Consider the following 23507-nt stretch of genomic DNA (forward strand, 5'->3'; position numbering starts at 1 on the left):
TTCTCAAAAACGCCTGAACCGATTTCAGAAATTTAAAAACCATTTGATGTATCTCGATGAGGCATATCGTTTCTCAGTTTTGTCGGTCGACGGTCGGCCGAGCCGTTTCTTTGTAATTTGGAAAGAAGTGTTAAACCTTTCGTCCACATTTAAGCTCATACTACCGAACCGATTTTAAAAAATTAAAAACTGTTCGAAAGACATTAGTTGGGATTGATACTGATCAATTTTAGGTGAAAATCTACCGAACCGTTTTTCTTGTAATTAACTGTTGAAAAAAAAATTAAGCCGATTTTTATGAAACTTTCTTTGGCGATGTATATCATTGCCTTATAGAACTTACTGAATTATTACGGCCTTACGACAAGTAGTTCAATTTTAAAAATTTATCAAAGTTAGAGAAAATGTTTTTTTGACGTTTGTTAAAAATAAAATTAGATGATTTAGTTGGTATAACATAACGATAGTGTACTTGGTCTTGAACATAGTAAACCATTAAAGTCAAACTGGTTCAATTATAATTATTGATTAATTAAAACTATTGATATTTGAAAATTTGCTTTTAGAAAATACTCCGAGATAACGTGTTTGTTCGTTCGTTTGCAATGATGTGTAATAAATCCACTCGGAATACTTTTAATCACTCATAAATTAATTTATTTTTTATTGATTAAGTCGATTATTTACACATTTCGGGAAGTTCATGTAACTTGCCTAAAGGCAAAATACCAGTACCAACTAGTTTTCTTTCTTGAATTGTCAATTTTTTTTTTGAAAATCAGGGCTGGCGGAAGGCGGGGTGTGCTAAGTCTGCAAAGCCTTGGGGCATTATATAAATATGTTGACGAGTGCATAAAAATATATCAGAAAAAAATTACTCTGTGTAATATTGATTAAATAACTTAATAATTTTTTAACTTCCGTAGGGTAAGTTATATATAGTAATCGCAAAAATGTCGAAAGTGAAAATTTTTATATATCTTTACGTTTCAGAGGTTTCTGAATTTTGGCATATCTTAGAAAAAAATGGATGTGTGTGTGTGTGTTTAGATACAAACTTTTGTCGATGATTGTAGTAACACGCATGAACCGATTTGAACAAAACATTCGATTCGTACTGATAAGACGTGCTAATTACTTTTTGGCAAAGGCAGGTCTAGCCGTTTCAAAGATACGGGGAAAAAAAGCCAAAAATTGTAATTTAGTTCTTGAGAGAACGAAGCGTCCGTTTTAAGTAATTCAAAAAACATTTTATTTGTATTGACTAAACAAAGAATTGTTTTTGGGATGACAGGTCTAGAGGTCTAGCGATTACGGAGAATCAAAAATAAAAAGTAAAAAAATGACATATTTGGCGGTCCAAAATGATCATTAGACATATCCACGTCAAATTATCTGATATTTTCTAGAGATTTTAATAATAAGAACAAATTTAATTTACATTTCTATGGGTTCCGTATCAATGTCTAGCCGTTTCGCTTCGATATTTCGTCTCCAAAACAGCTGCGCAGCGCGATTGATTTGAAAAAAAGTTACAAATTTTCAAGAAAATTCAAAATATAAAAAAAAATTTTCAAAAAAAGCCATTTTTTTCAAAATTTCGAAATTCTCAAAATATATTTTTTTCAGATTTCAAAAAATTTTTAATCTTTTTTAAAAATTTTATGTTTCGGTGCGAGAAGTGCCAGCAATTTGCCTTAAGGCACGATGCCATGCACCACTAGCTTATTTGTATTAATTATGAAAACTACTATTTGGCTGACTTATAATTGAAAGGGCGGCAATCTGGAGACCGCCCCGGGCGGCAAAAATTCTAGGTACGCCACTGCGGATAGATATCAGTTGGGAATCGTACAGATTATAGTTTCTATTAAAAATCGGGCTGTCCTTCTCTTCGTAATTAATTGTTGAAACCTTTTTGTGAAAGATTTTGAAAAAAAATTAGATGAATTTTATGATCTAAATTTCATACTATAGTATTGTCTTGTATTCTTTTGTCATTTTTAGTTAGGTTAGATGTTCAATTATATTAAATATGTTATAAAATACTGTAAAGCTTAGTTATTTTCATTTTTCATTTATCTTAGAATGATGACAGGTTCACCCTGGTTCGTAAGCAATAAAACTCTACATGATTATCTAAAGGTGTTATATATTAAGGACTTCATAAAAACAATGTCGACTGTAATCATCATCAAAAATCAGAGAATCACTCTAATTCACTCGTTGTTCAGTTATGGTCAGTTAATTTGATCTAGTAAAATTCATCACACAGTACCCCCACTGGGTTAACTACTATCTATAATTAAATTTCATTAATGTCAATCGAAATAGCTCATAGAATATAACGAATGTTCTGATTGTTATTAGAAAAAAAAAATAAAAAAATATCTCTTGTGAATATATAAATTTAATTTTAACCTTCAATTGCATTTTTAATTCATTTAATATTTTTAATTTCAGAATCTTTAATTCATCAAAAAAAAAAATACCTACTATCTATTTTCAACCCATATGCCAAATTTTGACTTAGGATCAAACTATTTTCAACTTATGTTCTAAATTTTGACCTCTTGATCGAACTATTTTCGTGTTAGGATCATTATGGTGCACAAATTGACCAAAATACAGGTATGAGGGGCGACGAGAGGTTAACTGATCGACCAACGGAGTAGAACCTCAGGTCACTCTCGACTCGCACTTGTGCTGTGAGGGTACAGTCGAGAAAACATTATTATATTAATACCTGTCTACCTGTTTGAATGTCTACCTATCAACTCTTGTTCCTGCTTACCTGTCCACCCGTTTACTTGCGTTTGATATTGTACCTCTCTACCTCTCCGCTTCTCTAAACGTTTGCCTGTAAACATGTCTATCTCCCTATCTTCCAGCTGTCATCTGTGTATCAATGTATATGAATCAATTATAATAATTTATAATAATCATTTCAAACTACCAAATGCTATTTTTTCCCCCTGAAACTCAAACTTCTGTACTTGCGTTCGCGAAAATGTAATCCATTTTTCACTCCGTCAATACAAGTATATTTTAAAAATGTTTTCTGAATTGTTTGAATCAGATGCTCCGTCCAACTTTTTTGCAAAAACTAATCAGCATATTTCGCTGTCAATACGAATCGAATGTTTCTTGAATCATTTTAATCGGATGCAAAAACTGAATTTCCATTTTTTGCCTCGTATCTTCGAAACAACTGTACCAAAAATCAGTGCTCTCGAAATCGTGAAAGAAAAAAAAATCTATACATACATACCTACAAACACACACACACAACATACATCCATTTTTTTCCAAGGTATGGTAAAATGTTCAGAAACCTTCAAAACATGAAGATATTCAAAATGTTTCATTATCGATTTTTTTCAATTACTATAACTCTGCTACGAGAATCGTAGCATAGAAGAAACAATCATAATTTATATTTCATTTCATGGAAAAACCGATTTCAAAAATTTAAAAGCCATTCGATTTAACTCGGTAAGGACCAGCGTTAGTCAGTTTTGTGTGACGATCGGTCAAGCCGTTTTTCTGTAATTAGCAGAAAAGTGTAAAATTTTTTGTTCTCGTTTCAGATCATTTTGTTTCTAATCGTTTTAGTCCGAAGATCGATTTCTTCGTAATTTCTTGAGTTTTCTTCGTAATTAAATGTTTAAATTATTTTTAGACGATTTTGATGAAACTTTGTATGGCGATACATTTCATAGTAATAATAACATAGTAAAATATTATAGGCTTATGATAAGCGGTTTATAGAAATTTACCAAAGGCGCTCTTAAACGATTCTAATCAAAATCTATGCCTGTTTGTATAAATCAAATGTAGGTTCTGTCATATAACAAATGCAATGTGTTGTTTTTATCAACCTCTTGTTTTATCTATAGGTTCCGTAAAATGTGTTAAGCAATTCAATTTAATTAATATATAATTACAGACAGATATTATAATAAGTCACTGCAAACGTATGTCGCGTACAATAACACGAAAAGGGGTGATATTTGTATGTAGTCACTTTTGATCTACTTTTTGGTGTGTTTTCGACTAACACACCGATCGGGTGTGATACTATGAAACCGCCCCGACGGGTGTGTTATCATGAGAACGCGACGTCGTGGGGTGTTAACCATATGCTTATTTGAAGAATGTTTAATATTAATAATTACAATCTACGCTTTTGTAGTACCACAATGACTATATTTTATTGAAATAAATAGACATTATAAAATAATAAGGTTATATGTATTATTATATTCCAAATCAAAATCAGAATTTTACAAAAATTACAATATTGTTACTTTTTATGTTACAATAATTTTGATGAATTATTTTTGAAATTAAATTAGTGACAATATTAATTATATGTAACTAAAAATTGAACAAATTTATCATGAAATATAATTAATAACAAAAATCCTAGAAAAGAATTATCTAAATGTATTTAAAATAGTTTATCTGCCTTTTTTATATAGCGTGCACAAATTTCATCAATGTTAAAGTTTTATTATTTGTTACTGTTCCCAATATTTCAAATTCAATATAATGATAATTAATAGTAGTTTGGCCGAAAACAGGTCCATCGTATGAGAGCACAACAAATCAATGATTTCCTTTTGCTCCTCTGTTTATTATTTTCATTACAGTTTTATTAACACTAATCATTTTTTATTCACTTTTATGAATTTTCCTTTAAAATTTCTGCTTCTATGCTTTCAGGTCTTGTTCTTCTATTCAATATATTTTAATGCATTTGAATAAGCATGGGGTTAAGATCTGTGCCATACAAAGTAGCATCCAAAATCTATTATCCGATTATTAATTTCCATCTTAATTTTGTCATCCGTTACAATGATAGCTCGAGATATAATTTCATGTGTAGTGTAATAATTAACTTTTTTATTGCCAAATTTGTAGTTGTTTTCTTCAATGAAATGAGATAAAAGTTACTTTCGCATTCTTACTTTCTATAGAGAATGCATTCGTGAGATTTTCAATCATGTCATATTGTATTTATCAAAAGATTTCCATCTAAACTTTTTGAATTCAAAACCTCTAAAACACCTAAAATGAAATAAAATAAAATATAGTACAACACTAAAAAAACTATTGTCATTTCACTATGTTCGAGTGAAGAAAATTTATTTATTATACCAATTATTCGTTGAACCTTATTTTCCAGTTAGGGCCTTCGATCACTCAGTAAATTCTGAATAAATTTTCTACTTGTGATACATTCCTGCCTTTAATGTATTTAATGAATTTCTGTAAATCTTTCATTTTAATTTGATTGTTTGATCTATTTTCCTCATATCTGAAAATATAATGATAAATTAATTAAGACACATCGTACAAATTGAGAATTACATTTTCAACCTCAAACTAACCTCAAAACTAAGAACCTTTGCATCTGAAGAGAAATTAAATTTTCAAGTCACAGTTCTCAGAAGCAATTTCAATGGAATCATTTCATCCATCTGTAATTAATTTTACAATAAAAATATTGAATAATTCAGTTCATTAATAAATTCTAAAACTGATACTTACCATTTCACTTTTTCATTTCAATACAACATTCTATAAATTTCTTCGAAGATTCCATACTCATGTATTCATTAAAAGCTGAACCAAATTGTTTATTACAAATAAATTATTATTTAATACGCTCTATTTTAATTGATAATAACATTCACAAATTCCGCACTTAAGCATCTGTCATCAACAAATCCTCAAAAAGTGGGGTTAGAATTCGACTTGACGCACTTGACGTAACTGTTTACACGCCGTATGGATGTATCTCTACACGCCTGGAGCGATAATTTAAACGATCGCCGTATTAAACAACATCCTTTATGCAATACCACACCCTTATGTGTATGATGTCGCGCTTTTTTATGGTTTTTAATACGTTTTTGTGTTTTGATTCACACAACAACATTTGCAGTGTGGAGCCTGTCCTGGGGTCCTCAGCGCCCGCATGCATTTTTTTACTTAGCGAAACCCCACCCCCCTCCCGGCCAAACTTTAACAAAGTTTATCATTAAAATAATTTAAATATTTACGTTAATTTAATATAATCTAAAAGTGCATAAATATAAATTGATTTTAAATTTATTTAGAAGATCAAGGCAATTCGCGAAATCAAATTGTCGTGCCTACTTTTGTTGAACCGATTTTTTTTTTAAAATTCTCATTTTCAATCCGAACTTTTTACGACATCTAAAAATTTCAGTATATATAATATTGCTTGCAAGAATATTTTTAAATTTTCCATTTTTCCTAACGCATGTGTCATATTAATATTTGGGTTTTGAAACATTTTACTTACTTATTTTTGGGATCTTATGCGATTTACTCGTATTCTATTGAGCAAATCATGTCAGGAGAGCAAAAAAAATAATTCTAGCCTTTCATTATTAAACGTAACACTCGTACTCATGTTGGATTTTTTCAATTTAATTTTTTATTATATAAAATATCAAAAATTGCGTCGTAAACTTTTTTCTTATTGATTGTAAGGCATGGGCGTAGCGTGCTTTGGCGGGGCCCCCTAAAGAAGAAAATGTTTTTCCACAAAATATAGAAATACATAATATTAAAAGAATATTTATGTATCATTCTAATTATTTATCTATCTAATTTTCTCTAATTTTCTGATTTTTTCAAAAATTATTCCAGATATTTTTTCACTCTAATCCTTACCTTTTTTTTTGAAAATCTGACTTATTTAGTGATCTTTAAATTTTAATTGTCTCTAGGAACATACAGGTCTGATAGATATTTATGTCCTAAAGTATTTACGTAATTTTTAATTAGTTTTAATTTAAAAAAAAAATAGTAGTTACGATTTTAACTGTAAATTGAAATTAAGGGCCAAGAAAAAATGCATACTGTTATTTAGTTGGGAAAACTGGATGCAAGCCTATTGCATCCATCATTGTACCTTAATCAAATACATTTCTTAGATTTCTGTATTCAAACCTATTTCTAGAACTCTCAATTATCATGATCATATGAGATATTTTACAATATTTCTTTACAGTAATTCAGTTTTCCGAAAACGTTTATTGATTCTCGATTTCAAAAAGACAAATGTTACTACTTACGTCGCAAAGGTTTTGAAATTTTTGTTTGGTGAAATTAATATATCCAAACAGCAATAGTATACATTAAAATAAGATTTCGGGTTTAAAATTTTCTCATCTTGTGATAATAACGCTCCATTATCTTTTGTATTCTGTTCTGTAAAATAGTTATTGCAATCCATCTTTTTTGCAAATTATTTGTACTTCTTCAACAAACTATTTCAATAAATTTTCATATGTTAATTCGCATAGTCTATTCAAAAGATTACATTATTAGATTAAAAATACTAGTTTTTTCTAAGCCATTACTGGCGTGTTGTAAAGTTTCAGAGCAGAAACTTATATTTTTAAACAGTGAAGAAAGAAACCTGAAAATGATTTAGTTGATCATATTTATTAATTATTCATTTATTAAAATATTGTCATGCAGACAATTCAAGTAGTAACAATGACAAACAAAAAACGAATAAAATATAAATATAAACAAATATAAATTTAAAAATTCCAAATTCTAATTTTCGATGAAGAATGTATAATCTGAATTAGTTTTATAGATTTGTTAACTTATCGAATGCGGAAAAGCTTAAATAATTAAATTGATTGCTAGAGCTCGCAGAAATATTGCAGCAGAAATAAATTCTCTTACTGCGATAGCTTACAAGTTGAAGTTCAATACCTCTCGATAAAAAAAAGGAGATGCAAACTACGTTAAAATTATTAAAATTTGTACAAAAATGAAGTTTAGTTGCGCTCGTTGGGGGCCCCCTTTTTATAATTTTGGATAAACACCCAGACTAAGCACGGTCTAAGCGCCACTCTGATACAAATGTTTGCCCAAGTGCGTTTAATTTAGACTGTTTATGTACTTTATGTAGCACTTTTCCGATTTTGTGAAAATTATTGAAAAATGTGAAAATGCCGCCATGCTAAGCACAGTATGAGTGAAAATGTCGCACAGAATTATTGCAAATGCATTTAGACTGTGACTATACAGAAGCACTTTTTCAATTTTGTGTAAATCAGGCAACTATTTTTTTGAAATTGAATTCGAAATGAAATGACGATTGTTAATGTTCTGGAGATAAATTGATTTATTTATGATTTATATTTGATTTGCTCAGATATAACAAGATAGCAAAAATAATGAAAGTTACAGTATGTGTAATAATATGTTTGAAAACGTTTAAAATTTTTCGAATATTTCATTACGGTACGGGAAGTTTCTGCAATTTGCTTTAAGGCACGATGCCATACACCACAGCATACAAAGCAATTATATATTTTTTGAATGATATATTGAGTTTTGGCGGCCCCCTAAGGCGTGCGCCCGCATTTTTTGCATGAATCGCGTTCAAGGTAGGATCGGCCCTAGTATAAGTATTTAAAAGACATCAATTTGAAATCGCATTGATTAATTTTTAGTGAAAGCGAAAATTTTATTTTTGAAAAAAATAGTTGGAACCTATGTTTCACCTAAATACTTAAACCTCTTTCATTTTTATTGATTAAATTGTTTATGCATACGCATCCTAAAGATAATGCAACTTACCTTAAGGCTATACTACTTATAACTAGGTTACTTTATAATTTGATCCTTAGTGCAAGACAATATCAATATCAATTATATATTGTCGCCTGATTTCTGATTACAAATCTCTCACGATTCAGTTATAAAATTAAAATTCATCACGTCCATCGGTCCATCAGTTCGCGCGCGCCTCCTTTCCATTGCACAATTGCGTCGCGTCAGGAGCTGCCGAGGTGCCGAGCCGAAGTCTCTTCCAAACTTAGAACGGCGCACGACTCGCCGCTCAGTCACGAGTGTGTAAACGATCGACGGCTGTTGGGCCACAAAACTCGAGTTAACGAATTATTAAAAAAAACGAAAATTATTGATTAATTAATTATGTTATTTATTCGGTGAGTTATTACAAAATTATTTAATTTTGCCTTTGTGTTGGAAGTCGTGCAGTTTATGAACTGATGACATGTGTAAATATTTGAATTGTTGAGATATTAGTGATGTGTGCGCATGTGTTTCTAACGCCTACATCTAAATATAACTTGGATTTATTTTTCTTATGTGATTTGGATATATTGAAATTAGTATCCTGTGTAAAATTATTATTAGAATTTATTAAGGTTCACATAAGTAACAAAAAGAATTGAGGAATGTAGTATTTTTGATTCATTTTTTTAAGACTTGTTTTGGATCTTTTATAATGTAATCCATAATTTTTAATGACAACATCCATATGACTCATAGCATTTCTTGAATAAATTGATGAAACAAATAAAATAACATGTTGTAAATGAAATTCTGAAATCAAGAAAAGACAAATGCATCGTTCTCTCCTCATATCATACAATTGTAAGACGGACATACATAAATTTCAAATTATTTTTGAATTTTATAATTTATTTATGATATTGGCAACTAAGTTAGTGCGGTATTTGGCTTAGATGTAATTTACCTTTTGTTAAGAAATAGTAGGCAATTTAGATGTCCATCAGTGAAATAGATTTTTCATCCATTGCATAGTTTTCATTGAAAGATGGAAAATCAAATCGATTTTTTTTTTTTTTTTTTATTTCCGCAAAGGCAAAAAGGCACTTTAAGCTCATGAAAAGTTATTAACTATTTATGGCAACGAAGCTTTAACAAACGGCTGTGCCAAAATGGGTTTGCCAAATTTCGTTCTGGTGATTTTTAACTCAAAGTTGAATCTTTGAAAATGATCTGGTCGTCAGATGAAATTGATTGAAAAGAAATTGTCTACTTTAAACTGTTATTACAATCGAAGGTTCAATCCTGATACACATTAAACAATACAAAATAAAAAGTGCATTTGAAAAAAGCGTTCTGAAACTGTGATTTAACCCATTATAGACACCACATATTTCTGTTCACATATTATTCGAGATTGATTAGAATGGTAGGATATTTTGCTCTATCCACCATACAATTCTTTGCATCTTCCAATTACTTTTTGTTTCTGAATGCTAAACAATTCAATGATTATGATGGTGTCAAATTATACTTGATTCAGTTTTTTGCTAATAAAAACCAGAAGTTTTATAAAAGTTAAATGATGATGCTGCTGAAAGATGACAAATAGTCATTGACCAAAATGCACAATATATTACAAAGTTATTCAGTTACATGAAATGTCTTTGATTTGCTAATAAAATCCGCAATTAGTTGCCAAACTTTAATAATTTTTAATATATTATTTGAGTGAATATTGATCGATTAATCTATAATGACTGATTGAGTATTAATATTATTAGAAAAATCTTTAATAATATTTTATTGTATAGTGAAATTATTAAAATAATCTTTATTAATCATTTTTATTAAATTTTTTTTAATCATATTAATATTCAATCAAACAATTGATTAATATTCACTCAGAGAATATATTAGAATTTATTAGCGCAATAGTTCAATATTATAAGTAAATTATAAAATTATATAATAGTTTAAATTTTATGTAAGACCATGTCATAATTACATGACATTAAGATAACAATGCAAATGTCATTTGTTTATTTCAGAATTTAATAAAATTGCTTTTTTTACTTCATTTGCATTTGAAATAAATTAAAAATTTGAGAGGTTTCTAACGACAAGAAATCTTATGAATATGTAGCTGCATCGGGAAGGTTAGATCTTATATGTATTACATTATTTTAAAAATTGTTATAATTGTTATTGTATGGGTATAATAATAACAAATGTGATATTTTACTTGAAAAATCGAATTTTCTTCAACGATCTGTTCAATGTTTTTCATGTACAATTTTACACGTGTAGAGTGTGGATTGTCAAGTACGGCTTCATGTCATTCACAATGTGGAACATGTGTTCATTAAGTTTAATGGTTTAATTCAACTATACAGGTTGAGGTTCCGAACTATTTTGTCAGATGTGCTCAACAATAATAATTTATACGGATGATATATAAACTCCTGAAGCTGGGCTTTATAATGTATTACATCAAACAAAAATCTATCTATCACTGTAACTTGTAACTTATTCCATTCATATATGATGTCATTTTCTAGAATAACTTGGCAAGCAATGCTGTTTTTCTCTTGTAACTTGCAATAGTAATATTAATCGTGCACTATAAGTGTTTATCAAACTTTTGACATGTCTTTTTTATAAACTATATAAATAATGCCTCAATTTAAATAATATTTTCGAAATGCGTAATATTTTGATCCTTTTATATTGATTTTTTACTGTTTGCACAATAATAATAATTTGCTGTGTTTTTAACTCTTTATAATATTTTTAAAATTATGTTGAATTCGTCACGTCAAGGCAAATAAATAAAATATCCAATATTCTCTACCGGACAATTTCCTCCATACATCATGAGCATACTAAATTAGTAATAAAATAAAAAATTGCGTGCGGTATAAATATTAATGCAATTCAATATAATTAAAACAATATAATTTATAACTATAACTTATAAGTGGTGCATGAGATCGTGCACACATTGCTTGAATAATCCATAATATTTTTTTTAAATTTTGAATATTTTTGAAAATGTGGATTCTTTCAAAGCCATTGCCTTGCGTAGCTGTTTTAAAGACGAGATATAATTATTTTAACTTTTTCATTGAATCTCCAAAACCGCTGGACTTAACCGTCTTCCCGTAAATGGAAATCGAATGTTTTATGATTCATTCAAATCAATTGATCCGTGCTCACGAAATCGTTGACGAAAAATTGTTCTTCCTTTTTGCGATTACCATAACTTACCCTCCTGGAAGTTCATAATTTATAAAGAAACTGCATTTATATTTCATTATTGATTGTAATTTAACAATAATTTAATTACATAGTTTGAAATACTTGCAATAGTAATTCAATTCATTAGAAATATTAGTTTGATGATTCGAATGCCAATTTGAATGAATAGTATAACATTTGCTTCTAATACATGGGTATTGTAATGTCAGCGAACGAATTTTATATAAATTTGTATTTCAATTTTAAAACTAATCCCCGTTAATAGATAACTTGATTTCGAAAAGTAGCGATAACCTTTTCACTTGGAAATTTGGATTTAAAATATGTTTCCAAGTTCACATATCCCTTCCATGACGTTGTTATATATAATAAAATAATATATGATGAATATTAGATTTATTTGTATTTCTAATAATAAAATAATCTGTCTAATATAGAATGTAAATTATTGAATTTATTTTTAATCGTATTACAAATTCATGAACACATTTTAAAAATTATTGAATTAATATACTCGTATATTGTAATTTATATATATAATAAGTAAATATAGCTTTAAACTTCTGAAGTGGTTTTTCTTTCATGGTTGAGAAAATATATTAACTTTGTGATTTGAATTAATGTAAATGCAAGTTTTTATTTTTCATTCCCTAAAATCAGAAAGATGATGAAATTGATTTATAATGAAAATCTCCTAGATGCAGTCGCAAGTCAAATATATCATTTATTACAATGAATTAATTAAAATAAAATTAGTTTAAATTCAAAATACCAACGTAGAAATAATATACCTTATTTAATTGCATGCTTCTCTATTTTTTAAAATGTTTGACCTGAGTCATAAATTCTTGTATATATTAGGAACAATATTAGTCACTCAATTCAATTTTGTATTTGAAAAATGAAGGATATCGAATTATTGTATTATTGAATTAATTAAATGATTTATTTATATTATAAAAACTAAAATTATTAATTCATATTAATGCATATTATTGCCAAAATATTTTACGTTTATAATCCACGTTAATTTAAAGGAAAGTTTTTCATGTTATTTAGCAAGTATGAGTACTAACATATTTTGATTAGTCATTGAATCTCATATGATAAATTAATTGCTGTAGAAATAGTACTTTAAAACCCATTCAATCAATAATTTTGATATGTGAATATTTACAAAATAATGACATATTTTCACCTCAAAATTAATCATTATAAATATAATTAATTATCAATGTTTTCAACAAAAGATATATAAACTATTTCAAACAAAAATGCCAATTTTGATTATATATATTTAATCAGCATTGTTTATTTAAAAATTTCCTGTTGATTCATAATTAATTACTAGACATTCTTTATTCAATAATAAACAAGAATTAATTTCATATTATTTAATAATTTTAGAATAAACGTCTTTGAAAATAACACTTCAAAATTAATTCAATAAATAATTTTGATATATGGATATTTAAAAATAATGAGATGTTGACATATTTTCACCTCGAACTTAATTATTGCAAATATTATTAATTATCAATGTTTTTCAAAGCACCAGTATAAACTATTTCAAACAAAAATGCCAATTTTGATTAACACAACTGTTTAATTAGCATTGTTTGCTTATCTAAAAATTTCTTGTTATTTTATAGTTGATAAATTTATTGTTATTTATAATTAATTAAATTTTGCATTATCAGACATCGTTTCTCCAATAATAAACGAAATATAGTTATAGCTTTATATTATTCAATTATTTTTTGATAATCAGTTAAAAGTAAGGCGATAAGCAATTATGGGACAGTAAAGAACACAAAATTGATTTATTCCGAATACACCTTTTGTTTGTACCTTTTTTTAATATTTACTTTAATAAATAATTTTAAATAATAAATTAAATGAAGAATACCAATATTTATGTAATGCTTAGAAAAACTAAATTTGCAAAAGCCCTTTCCTAGAAGAATAAGTCTCAATAGTAAATTTTTTTTATTTTAGTTCACAATAGTGCCCACTGAGTTTTTATGTTTTATGTTGAGATATATATTTATTCATTGTCCTTGTTCAAAAAAAGACAAAATGTCAAAAAAATTATCCACTTAAATGAAAATATTTCTTCGACAATGTGGCCTTTATCTAACACACCTTTGTATTTCTTTAGAGAAACTATATTTCAAACATAACTACGGCATTCTGACACCACATTCCATTTGTGGATAATGACATTTTGTGTAGTATTCCGAAATAATTATCATTTTAAAAAATACATAATAATTTATCAACAAAAGTACCTACTTTCCATTAAAAATCGAATGTTGAAGGTGTTAAACATAGAATTCTTCAATTTGAATAAAATATATAACTGGAAGAGGCTAGTTTCGAATAAATACTAGAATTAAAATTAAAGAAGTTTATGATTACTTTAAATCAATTTACGATTATAGTTTCTATCTAGCATCGCCGTTTAATTAGATGTTCAATAGACCGATATGTACCCACGACCTGAAATGCCGATTTGTCCAGTTTCGAAAAACTTTCTCATATTGCAATTCAAGTTTTTATTGATTTTGTAATCGCTTTTGATTTCCGTTAAGTTTATTTTGTTACGGATAATAATCTCGAATATCTTACATTCGTTTATTTGTTATTTTTAATTACTTGTTTATATTCAAGTCAAAGAATATGCAAATAATTGCGGCCCACTCAAAGATTTTTGTGTATTAACTCAACTTTTCTAACAAGATGAATTAGTGAGCAGCATTCTCGTTTTAAGTATATTACAGAAAATAATTTAGAATTTTCATATATATACTAAAGGTGTTTCAAATTATTAAGATGTATGAAATAATAGTATCTAATAGTAGTCAAAGTATTCAAGAGATATTTCTGAAGTCAATAGTTTCATAAACTTTTTGACATGCAAATGTGTTATCGCATTAATTAATAAATATTCAAGAAAGAAACTAGTGGGTGTATGGCAATTGAAAATTGAAACAATTTTTTTTTCAAAATTAATTATTTTGTTAAAACAAGTAGAAAGTTCTTTTAAGCATTATAAATCGGACGCTTAGTTCTCTAAAAAACTGCCATTTTTGCACATTTAGCTTTGTATCTTCGAAATGGCTGGGCCTGCCTTTGCCAAGAACTAATAACCACTTCTTCTAATCATTACTAATTGAATGTTGTTTAGATCATACAAATCGGATGCTCTGTTTTCTCAAAAACTCGATTTCTATTTTCTGCACTCTTTGCTCTTTATCTCCGTGACTGCTGGACCTGCCTTTGTCAAAAACTAATCAGCACATCTCCCTATCAATAGGAATTGAATGTTTTTTAAACCATTCAAATCGGTTGATTCATGCGCCCGAAAACGTGCACGAAAAAATGCTGACACACACACACATCCATTTTTTCTGAGGTATGCCAAAATCTTCAGGAACCTTCAAAACGTCGAGAAATGCAAAAATTTTAAATTTCGATTTTTGGACGATTACAATAACTTACCCTACAGGAAGTTAATAACTCTATTTCACTAAAAACTAATCAATCTAATCTGATTATCTTACAAACACATATAATATCTGAAATTTATTAACTTTCGTAGAGTAAGTAATATTATTCGCAAAAAAATCTAAAATGAAAATTTTTGAACATTTTGGCATGCACTGCCAAAGGGCAAAGAAAATGGATGTATGTATTGTGTGTGTGTGTATGTTTGGATACAATTTTTCATCTACGATAACAGGAGTACGATTAGTTTTTGGCAAAGGCAGATCCAGTTTACCAGTTACCATTTTTTGAGAGTATTTTGCACAGTTGGATTACATTGGATTAAAATGATTCAAAAACATTCGATTCGTATTAATTGAGTGAATAATTGATTATATTTTTTAGAGAACGGTGCATCCGATTAGAATGATTCAAAAAGAAATTTCTTATTTCAATGATGTGAAGAAATTATTAGTTTTTGAACAAGACAGGTTTGATAAGAAAAAACACTGTTAGAAATATATCAAAAATGAATATCGGATTTTATTTTTTAATTTGTAAGAATATACAAAGTTTTTCGAAAACAACAATTTTGAGCTTTGCAATTTAGTTTTAAAGTGTAATAATGACAAAAAATAGTAAAAATGAGAAATGTGAGGTTTTCTGAAGCATTCCAAGTATGATGCATTACGATTACGTTTTGTTCATTTAGTTTTAAAGTGTAATAATGAAAAAAAATAGTAAAAATGAGAAATGTGAGGTTTTCGGAAGCATTCCAAGTATGATGCATTCCGATTATGTTTTTGTTCTTGTAGATAGAGGTTGTCGCCCAAATAAGCACTTATTTTATATTATATCTACAAAATGTAACCTTCGTTCGAATCACCGGTAACAATTTAAGAAATACTAAGTAGTTAATTTGGAATTCTAATAGAATTATGAATTGTAATAACGAATAGCATATAAAAATAAACAGAATCATGTATAAAGATTTGAAAATTAGAATTGAATGAATCAAAGTAGTAGAAGATGTAAGAAGAGCTTAGAAGATGAAATTAGTGGATAATAAAGAAGAATAAATATAAGTTGGCAAAGTATAAATAATAGAAAGATTTATATGAAGAAGATAGTATAAAATTGAAGATTGTATAGAATATGAATGTAAAGAAGTAATATAATGTTGTAGGTGGTTAAAAGCTCGAGTAAGCGAAGCCAAAAAATAAAATAAAAAATAAATTACAACGATGATATTTACAGTATTTATAATAATTATTTGAAATTATTTAAAAAGTTGTTATTACTCATTGATAAATTTTTATTGACGAGTTTTTTAATTACTGTACGGGAAGTTGCAACAATTTTCCTAAAGGCACAATGTCATGCACCACTAGTTTATTTTATTGTTACGAATATTGAAAATATTCGTAAGATTACTAATTCAACATTTAAACCCACTTATTTTTATTACGAGAATTGGCAGACATTTCACCAATTCACTTTTAGAATGTTTCCCATATCTCGTCTGAAATTTATGAGATAAACACAAGGAAGAATAATAAATAAAGAATATTGATTAAGAAGACTTTTGAACATTTTTGATTATTATATTTAAACAAACCAAACAATTATGTACTGCCCTGGCATAATTCAGGAGTTTCATTCTTTTAGAGGCCTATTATTCATTGTAATAAAATAGTTAATTTTCATGCCTAAATATGTGAATAAAACCTCTGAAGACACCATAGCAAACCCTTTTGTCAATCATTTTTTTCCCTACATTTTGACTCTCGATTTTATGTCATCATCAGTCATCTCCAAATTGAGAATCTATATATATATGCATATATATATATATATATATATATATATATATATATTAACATATATTATTAATTTTATATATATATATATATATTTCATTTTAATTGCTAGTTTAAGAATTGCTAATTTAATTAAGAATATTATTAAAATATTGGCGTATTCTATATATGTTATAACATATAATTTTTTTCCGACATCGAAAAAGCATTCAATAAACTCATTGATACTTATCATTTTCGTTCATTATGAATTCATAAATCTCGTGTGTTTCTTGCATGGGCGATTTTGCAATACAATCATTTTCCAATACATTCGATATCCATGAAGCTAATTTATTCATATCATGAGTTAATAACAAAACATGACTGATTGAGAATCGAGTGAAATGCGTATTCTAAAAAAACCAGGCCATCGGAGAAAGGCGTGTCTTTATACGGGATCGATCATTGAGAAATTATTGTAATAAATTTTATAAAATATTGTGAGGAAAATATCTTGTTAGATTAACTCATAAGTACGAATTTTTTTTATATACCTTGACTCTTGAATTTAACTTTTTACTATTGAGATTTATTTTGATATAAATATTTAATAATATTAATAAAAATGAGACATTTTTACGTCACATATGAGACGTTTTCACTTCACATAGGTACTTAACGGATAATTTATGAATGTTAATAATAATCATGAAATTATCTAAAAGATATAGGGTAGAACGGAGCTTAAACGTCCGCGGGAAAAAAGGTCCACCACTAATATTTAAAAAACAAGTAAAGTTAGGAACTTTTTATTTAACAACAATATTTGAAAGAAGAAGGCTAAAGATGTGAAACCAATCATTGCCTTCAACGTCCCTATCAGGAGATGAACAGCCATTCTATGTTTGAAAATCTATAACAAGAGTTTTCTTTTGTTTTTCGAAAACTAAATACAAAATTTAGTTATACGTTATTTATCTGTTATTTTTAAGTTAGAATTAACAGATTATTTATATAACATATTTAATATAATAAATAACATATATAAAGTAATAAACAAATAAAAAATTGAGATAAATTAAAATGATAATTATTCCAATTCTGCTGATGAATATTTTTGACAAAATATCAAATCAAATATTATCTTAACAAAAAATGTACCCAAGAAATTTATATTCATAAAATCCCAATAAATTTAAAATTAAGACGTTGGATCTGTTTACCCTCTAGCTGTCTCTTTTTACCTAGTGAAAAAAGAACGATGACAAATTTAAGAAAGAAAACAATCAAAAACACTTTTATATAATTACAAATTATCAGGAAATTTTATTAAGCATAGTTCGATAATTGTTAGTTTTATACGTGTTATGTTTTGAAATGTAGTTCATTTTGTTTGGGGTTTAAACTTTGTAATTACCTAAAGTCAAATTGGACCTTTGTGCCACACCCTACCTTACTACAATATATGATCTACTTTTTATCGCTCATTGCTTTATAACAGGCTATTAATATTATTGAAATCATAAATAAATTTTTCATTCGAAAATGTTTTCGTATTAGTTTGTAATTCCTACAAATAAAAAACAAAGAAGATAGTCACACGAATAAAACAGTCCAATAGAGCAGAGTAAAGATATTATTTTAAATCTATTTTATTTATTAATAACTCCTTTTATAATTGTAAAACAAAGTTTAATATTGTTTGTAAAATACTCACACCAACTGCAAGGAATTGATTTTAGGAGGGTGAAATAGAAATTCAAGAGCTTTAATGAGATTATGTTGGAAAATTTTTACGAAAACTTTGAATGAAAAATAGTTTTGTTCAATAATTACATTAAGAACTTAATATCAGTAGTTATGCCGTGCATATTAACCCTTTCCATTCGTACATACTGCATCTTTATCGAAAAAGTTGATACATAAAATGTAATAATTTCTTAAAGCTAAATTTGCAAAATCGCATATATATATATATATATACTAGCTGACCCGGCAAACGTTGTTTTGCTAAGTAAGTTATTTTATAAACAATTTCTAGAGTATCTAAAAAATTAATACTTTTTGTGTAAGGATGTGTTGTTTGAATTGCTATATACAATGAGATATTATAGAAACAATAAACCCCATTAGTTTGTATATATTTTATTAATACAACCAAACTGAAAGTTTTATACACTTTCTATAGAAAACATGGCATAATTCAATCCAAGTCTTTGTTGGTCTTTCGACTTATATAGTCATTACAAATTCCATTTAATCGATTAATGAATGCGTTTCAAATTTTTTGAAATTTTTTTTGGATTCTGGATTTTGTGTATAATTGTAAATAATACTATTGAGCTTGTACAAATTTTTCAAATTTCTGCGAGGAGAGATACAAAATGATTTAGGTATCTCTTTTTTGACCTGCTTTTTGAAAAGTTTCTAGTAATATTCGATGAATAAAAGTAAATTTAATAAAAAGTATATATGTAGAACAGGGCAAGGCACAAAGGTCCAATTTGACTTTAGGCAAATATAAATTTTATTATGAAAATCAAACCAATTACATCACAACAAATGACACATTTCAAATGAACAATTATCTGACTACGTTCAGTAAAACTACCAGCTACTTCATCATTGTAAAAACGTGCTTTTTTGCTGTCTTTAAAAAAAATTTATCTAGACCTTTTTACCCTATAACGGGGTAACTTGGAACGGCCAGATGGCAAGCAGGTCTAATGTCATATTTTAATTTCAAAGGTATTTTACAAAATAATTACATTTTCAACTAATTGCTAGAAAACTACCAATGGAAGAAAATACTTTTACTATGGATTTTCAAAGATTACCATTTATCTCCCAATACCAAAGTCATAAGAATCAGGTTATAGCTGATTATACATATTTTTCCCTTTACATTCAAATACTGCTGTTAAACAATGCTTAGCTTTACTGGTTTTTGACACTTCGGTCGTGGATCTTCATATATTACTATCCATTCTTGAATAAATTCAGAAAATTATAACTGGAAATAAGCTATTCGACAAAATGTTCCTTTGATCAATTCCAAATTTAGGTTCTAAATCTGAATAATCTAGAAAAGGTTTTATAAATACCAATGAGTACATAATTATACAAATAAGTTCTTTCAGAGCATTGTGTTTGAGAAAAATATGATTTGTCAACCATACTGAGTTATACATAGTTCGCTTCACTGTTTATACGAATGGGCAATGGCACTATCATTATATTATAATTGTTAATTATTTATTTAAAATAAATAATTTTATTATTAATTCCTTACAAATATTGAATTGTCATCCATGCGTGATTACATAGCTGTCATTTGCTTATTGTTATTCCAAGTCGAACAGGATAAAAGGTATCCTATGTCCTTCTCCTGGCTCTGAACCAACTTTTACCAACTTTACCAAAGCCAATTTTCAGTTAAATCGGTTCAGCCTTCTTGAGTTATAAGTTCTGACGATATATCTCCAGAATGCACAAACCGAATTCGACAATTTTGCATTTGCTGAAAAGGTCTGGGGCTCCGTGAGGTTTATAGCTGGGTTATAATATATGAGAACCAAAAACTAATATTCTATCACGATAGTTAACATAAGGTAGTCGATTACTTCAATTAGACCTTAGTTATAAGTTCTGACGATATATCTCCAGAATGCACAAACCGAATTCGACAATTTTGCATTTGCTGAAAAGGTCTGGGGCTCCGTGAGGTTTATAGCTGGGTTATAATATATGAGAACCAAAAACTAATATTCTATCACGATAGTTAACATAAGGTAGTCGATTACTTCAATTAGACCTTTTTATTGTCGAATCAAAGCACCAACTTTTACCAACTTTACCAAAGCCAATTTTCAGTTAAATCGGTTCAGCCTTCTTGAGTTATAAGTTTTGACAATATAACTCCAGAATGCACAAACCGAATTCGACAATTTTGCATTCGCTGGAAAGGTCTGGGGCTCCGTGAGGTTTATAGCTGGGTTATAATATATGAGAACCAAAAACTAATATTCTATCACTATAGTTAACTTAAGGTAGTCGATTACTTCAATTAGACCTTTTTATTGTCGAATCAAAGCACATTTGCTGATAATATATATATGCCAATTAGTTGTAAACACCTGAAACATTTTATAAGATATGTATAAAGAAATTACAAATTAACAACAATTAATGTATAACTATTTACATTTTTATTACAAATTTTGAGGTTATGTCAAGAAACTATATTTCAGAATATTTTTTTTATTAATTTGTTGATGATTATACTTATTGCTGATATATAAAATAAACACCTCAAATACTCTATTTAAATACGTATAAACAAATATACATAAATACCTAATTATATAAATAATTACATTTCCATTTTCAAGAAATAAATTTCCCCATCGTCCATCTAGCATCGCTTGGTATTATTAAGAATTAATTTATTTGCCACTTTGTATTAATTTTCCGTGGCGATTAAAATATTTATATTATTCACGTAATAATTTTCAAATAATGGTCATTAAGAAATGCATATCAATATATTTGTATCAAAACAGAAACACCGAATGACAGTTGACAATCGAATGCAAATGTCATGGATGAAATCATTGATAGTATCATAGATTGAATAAACTACATGGATAGTTTATAAATAATTAATTTTAAATTAGAATGAAATAAAGGGATAAAAAGTATCCTATGTCCTTCTCCTGACTCTAAACTACCTCCCTGCCAATTTTCATCTAAATCGGTTCAGCCGTTCGTGAGTTATAAGTGGTAGCACATAAGGCGATCCTCCTTGTTGTATGATTTTGCTTTACCATATGCATTTTTGTTAAGCATTGATTTAGCGATTTTTTATTTGGATTTTGTACGATTATTCAATATTAATATTTAGCACAAAATTTATCTGTAACTGTTTGTGTCTGCACCTTTTCAGTATTTAAATTTTATGACTGCGTCTTTCTCTGTATACCCAGTAGCATTTCTTGGAGAGATTTGAAAGCGCTTAATTATTTTACCATGCGTAATATACGTACGAAAATTTACTAGTGCTTTATAATTATAATAATTGTAAATTGACATACGCACGTTTCCAATTATTTACCATGCAGAATCACTCTAAAGTCTAAACGATTCAAGCATTGCATGTGAATCGCTCTCACGATCTCTTGAGTAGAAGATTGGTAGAAACTAAGAATTGGATGCTGAAATTATACGTTAGTCTTGCGATCGGATGGCCGATGAAAAAATAAAGAAAATACTAGTTGGATCAAGAGAAATATGTTGTTTTCAATTCAAAGTATTACTGGCTCAAAACATAAGTATCTAAATGTTTAATCATTAACTTTTTGAAGTACAATCCGATTTTCTAATTATATGCTTTCTCGAAGTGAAGTTAAATTTTTCAGAATTACCATGAAAGTGCAAAATTTCATGGTAAAAAACAAAAATTCTAAACCAATTTCAAAATTAATAAATTAAATTAATGATTCAAAAACTGTTAGAAAGCTCTCAGTAAGGAATCGTGCTGATTAGTTTTTGCACATCCCAGTATTTTCTAAAAAATATTGCGCTTTCTTAGATTTTGCAGCAATAATTTCATGAATAAGTAACCGACATTATACTTTATTTAACGGGCTTCCAAATAATATAAATGGTTATTTAACTCGATGATGCACCTAATGCAGCTCAACAATCAATCACGAAACATACGTGAGCTATTTATCATAATAACTAGACATAACTGGATGCAATTTCCTATAGTTATAGAAATCGGCCAAAAATCGTAAATGAAATAGTTTGCATATCTTCATGTTTTAGAGGTTTCTGAACATTTTGGCATGCCCCAGAAAAAATGTGTGTGTGTGTTTTACGTGTCCGCAATATTTCGTCCACGTTTTCGGGCGCACGGATCAACCGATTTGAATGGTTCCAGAAACATTCGATTCGTATTGGTAGGAAGATGTGCTGCTTAGTTTTTGGCAAAAGCAGATCCAGCTATTACGTAGATGCAGAGCAAAGTGTGCAGAAAATAGAAATTGAGTTTTTGAGAGAACGAAGTGTCCGATTTGAATGATTCCAAAAACATTCAATTTGTAATGATTGGGAGAAGTGGTGATTCGTCCTGCCATTTCGAAGATACAAGGCTAAATGCACAAAAAAAATGCAGTTTTTGAGAGAACTAAGCATCCAATACAAAAAACTTTCTGCTTGTGTTTTCTAAACAATTGCTTTTCGATTTTTTTTTTATTCTATTTTTTTTCGAATTTTTTTTTGTCGTATATGAAAAATAATTCAGATTTTATTTTTAATTGTGGCTAAAGTTCTGATACTCACTTATATACA

The 23507-nt window shown here is 28.1% G+C and overlaps 1 long non-coding RNA gene across 1 annotated transcript; it reads right to left on the bottom strand.

Moving 5' to 3' along the window:
• Nucleotides 1-4474: 4474 nt before the first annotated feature.
• On the bottom strand, nucleotides 4475-5794 carry LOC113373262. Its single transcript, XR_003366903.1, has 4 exons — nucleotides 5557-5794; nucleotides 5397-5486; nucleotides 5164-5323; nucleotides 4475-5073 (listed from the first exon to the last, which is right to left on the bottom strand). It is a non-coding gene; the product is annotated as an uncharacterized LOC113373262 (long non-coding RNA).
• Nucleotides 5795-23507: the final 17713 nt, after the last annotated feature.

Source organism: Ctenocephalides felis, unplaced genomic scaffold (assembly GCF_003426905.1).
Source record: "Ctenocephalides felis isolate EL2017-DRISC unplaced genomic scaffold, ASM342690v1 CF-g0.4_SCAFFOLD_01604, whole genome shotgun sequence".
Lineage (NCBI taxonomy): Eukaryota > Metazoa > Arthropoda > Insecta > Siphonaptera > Pulicidae > Ctenocephalides > Ctenocephalides felis.